Source organism: Ostrea edulis, chromosome 8 (genome assembly GCF_947568905.1).
Source record: "Ostrea edulis chromosome 8, xbOstEdul1.1, whole genome shotgun sequence".
In the NCBI taxonomy this organism is placed as follows: domain Eukaryota; kingdom Metazoa; phylum Mollusca; class Bivalvia; order Ostreida; family Ostreidae; genus Ostrea; species Ostrea edulis.
In genome coordinates, this window is record NC_079171.1 from 59,390,037 (window position 1) to 59,394,532 (window position 4,496).

General features: G+C 31.9%; 1 long non-coding RNA gene across 1 annotated transcript; it reads right to left on the minus strand.

The window, feature by feature from the left end:
* Window positions 1–1,662: 1,662 nt before the first annotated feature.
* On the minus strand, window positions 1,663–4,227 carry LOC125662657 (uncharacterized). The gene is made up of 2 exons (XR_008797828.1): window positions 3,838–4,227; window positions 1,663–2,230 (listed from the first exon to the last, which is right to left on the minus strand). It is a non-coding gene; the product is annotated as an uncharacterized LOC125662657 (long non-coding RNA).
* Between the last annotated feature and the right edge of the window lie 269 nt (window positions 4,228–4,496).

Sequence of the window (4,496 nt, forward strand, 5' to 3'; positions counted from 1 at the left end):
TTTGAATTAAATCAAGAGCAATCCGGAATTATTTATGTTTGTGAGAGTTGTGGGTATTTTATTAATTATGTTGCTTTGAAAAATTAAAACAATATACTTATGTGGAGTCTACATCATTTCCATGCAGAATACACCCCTATGTGGTGTTTTTATCACAGGTTTGTGCAGGAATTCTAAAAGCTATAGAATTTTGATGCGTAAACAAACGAATCTGCTGTCCGACAAATCGGACCTTCAATGCTATAGAAAGTTTTTATTTAGACGACACCAACAGAATTACTAAGATCAAAATGAAAAGAATTTATAGAACATGCATTGATATAACTAAAACTATTGCCGATATATCGAAAGTATAACGTTAACTAGGGCAAGTAAATGTATGAAGGATTTTTGAATGAGTAATGCCATAGACGTCGTAGCTTAGTGGTAGAGAGCCCGTCCTTCAATCGGGAGATCCGGGTTCAATTCCTACCCGTGTCGATTTTTTTTTTTTTTAAATCATACTGTTAACTACATTTTTCTTTGCGTTATTGAAAAATTAATTTCTTTCAAGACACTGAAGATAAAATTATACTTTAATACAAATAAAAATCAATAGGCCTATGTAATCACAGAACACCAAGAAAATATGCAAGGATTACAGATTACATTTTTTAAAATTAATTGAAAAAAAAAACACCCCAAAATACTTTATTTTCGGACTTGATTTTATTTCAAAGTATGTACCAGCAAAAGATAATGGAAAGGAAAGTTTTTCCAATGCATCTAATGTACAGAAGAAAAGTCAGAAAAAATGTGAATCCATTAGCTATTTGTCATTTCCTGCAGAGTAAGAACTTTCTTGTTGAAACCACCACATGCTATATTGTGTAGCAAGTGTAGACATGTGTGTCAGTAAATTCACATCCAACAAAATTGTCACAACCAATCTCGGCCACTTCCTGAGACAAAGTCTCTACAGACAATTTCAATACCTCTCGACAGAACCAGGCCTGGGGTAATGGTAATTAAATGACAGCCAGTTTCAATGTAATGGGGGTGTAATGGACCATTTTTGCATTACAAGTAATGGTAATGTAATGCACACTGTACTGCACATTATTTTTCATTACATTTACACTACTTCAAATATTTGATGATATTTTGAAGATTTAGAATAATTCATTATATTAGTGATTGACTGAAGCATCTGAAAAATTGATGACAATCAAATGCAATGAATAACTTAATAGATATGTTTCCTAACATTGCTGAATATTTTGTGTACTTATATTAAAAATCATAATACAGAAATAATTTTTCTGCCATTTCTTTAATATCTGACAGTATGTTATGTAAATGTGTAATGTAAATTCACTCTCAAGTAATGTAATACATTATATTTCAAAATAGGAGTAATGGTAATGTGAAATTTTCTAGGTAATGTAAGGCGTTACATTGCTATGTAATTGACCTCAAGCCTGGATAGAACACCTTCTCATGCATATATGCAAGTGCCTTGGACCCCAACTTGTCATTTCCTCTTTTACAAGATTTTCAGCATTTCTTCATAGAGATCATTTTCCAACTGCAAGGTGTCCAAGATGATGAATTCAGACCTGACCAGTGTTTTTGACAATTTGTTAACTTTTGACTCTACACTTTTTATCAGGACAACCATTCTTGAACTCATTCAAAAAGTACATTTATTACGACATTCATAATTCAACATGCAGATTTTCATTTGAATCATCAAATATAAATTCTTCCAATTAATAACACCCCCCCCCCCAAAAAAAAACCCACTTTAAAAACCTCCACAGGTATATTTCAAATGACATAGAACCATGGTATCAGGATGTCTCTGGAAGTGCCATGGGTTAATAAGGGTTAAACTTCAGAGTCGACATGTTTTTTCCAAGCAATATAGTCTTGTTTGGATCCAGTTTTTCCAGTTCTGATATAACTGCCTGATACTGTACAATGTAGGTGTCAATCTGGTCCCCCTATTGTGGGAATCTGTTTCCACATAACTGCTGTATAATCTGGTACCTTGCTATTGGCAGGCACAACAAGGAAGCTATTCCTGCAGTGATGTCCAACACTTATCCGCATGTGTCACTGATGCCACTATCATTGATGAATCTGATGGCAGTGATGATAGCATTATTGAGGAGTAGGAATATGGATTCTTGTCAATCTGATTCATGTCACCCTTGCCATAAATTTTTGCTGTACATATTATATCATCCTGAAATTCAAATTACTCCAGTATTATATCATTATCAAAACTATATCATAAATGAAAGGTGAAGATAACAAACAGTGATCAATCTCATAACTCCTACAAGCAATACAAAATAGATAATTGGGCAAACACGGACCCCTGTATTATAATATTCATATAAAAGTTGTACTTTCATGCCCTCATGTATTTTCATTGATATAGAATTCAGAAAAATTACATTTATGTATTCGGTGGGAGATTGACATGTCTCCAACTAAACAATAGAGGACAGTTTAGCTACATGTACATTTCTGCATAAATAATTATATACACAAACATTTCATTTGAATTTGATTCCCCATCTAATAATTTTTGTTGTAGCTAATGTTGATATATTATCTTACTTCACAATTATCAGCAAATTCACAAAATATTTTTATCTTTCATACTCTTTCTTGTGGTAGATGTATGGAAAAATTTAATATTCAATAATATAAAGGAGATTTAAGCTAACAAAAAATTATATGCTTAAATCATGGTAGTACCCATGAAATTCAACATTCTCTGAGTGATTCTATGTCTAATCCCAATGAAGGCATGTAAGTTGTAAGCGTAATTGTTGAAATTAAGTTTGACATGTTTACAATTTATCTTGAAATAAGGCATATTTAAATTATAAAACCAAACTGTTCTTATGATTTTCCTGGCTTAATGGTGCTTTTAAGTATTTAAAAATTATTGAATGTAAAAATCATTCCGACTTTTCTAATCCATGTTTCCGCGTAAGGCCAAAAAAAAAATATATATGTTAATTGGTTTCCACTTTCCCGACCTACCCTAATCAAAAATTTCTGTTGACCCCAACACATTTTTTTCTATTCTCACATATTTTGCAAATGTCATCACTACAACAAGAATATATTTATTGACTTATGAAGTTATTTATTATGCACTAATACCAGACAGATTCCAAAACACAGAAACAGTTTTTGTTTACAGTAAATTGAAGAAATGTATCGATTCATCATACAACTTTTATTTGATTACTAAATAATCACTAAGTTAAGTTTAAACATAGTAGAATACTAGAATACCAAATCATTCGAAAATTATTCAACCTATAACCCCCCACAGGCCTACATGTTACCCCAGAGACATATACCATTATGGAAATATACATCTTTTTACAATTATATGTCTCTTTAACCTATACAAATACTTTTTAGACCATACAATGATACATGGAAAGTTCAAAGTGTAAAGTGAGTCAAACATCATGTAAGAAAATTCAAATAGACCCGAGAAGGTCATGCACTCGGAATTGAAAATGGCATGATCGTGAAACAGCTGATTTTTCTGATCAGCTGATATACATACAATTTTAAATCTTAACAATATATAATTATAATAGATAAACAATAAATATATGTTGACAACAGTTAACAGATTTGTTGTGGGATTTCCAACAGCCCAGTGCGTGAATATTATGAGTTTATGTCAACACACCACAGGCGCACCATACTATACGTTCCATGCGACTTGTTTATTATTTTTAAGAGCAATTGGTACACCTATTTGGTTATACAGTTTAACGAGTAGAGGTGAAGTATATTCATATTTCTAAAACTTACGTTGAAATGCGATGAGTACATCCTCTGCAACTTCCACGAAAAGCGCAAACAGGTTAACGGCGAGGCGTGTGAAAATGGCCGAATGAAGGATTGAAAAATATGGTGTGCCATTCGGGCTATAAGTAAAATAACCTTCTTGCGTATTTGGGAAAGAAAATTTCTTTTTCAAGATCTTATTATATATTAAACCACTCATTGCATAATCATGTTTTACAATACGTTACCACTTCTAATAATATATAGCGACGTTGTATGACGCAATCTTAAAAAGTAGCGCAAATTATAGGATTTATACTAGTAATGTAAACCTAAAAATTGTGTTCTTTCACCAACTCTACATATAAAAACCAGTACATTACAGGAAAAGAACATGTTAGAGAATATTTCTAACAAAAAACTATTCACTTTGGACGTTAGGCCGAATTTTGATAAACATGGTCTTAGTCCTTTGCCACCTTTTGTCTATAAATTCACATGGACCGTATTACTCACGACTTAATGTTGTAAACTAGAATTAAATGCAATGTTAGATTAGCACTTTCTATTAAAAAAATAACTCTTAATCAATGCGGCCATGTTGAAAAAAAAATAATAACAAAATGTCGTCTGGAAACGTCAGATTCCAATGAAGTCAATATATACATCTAATGCAGTTGATA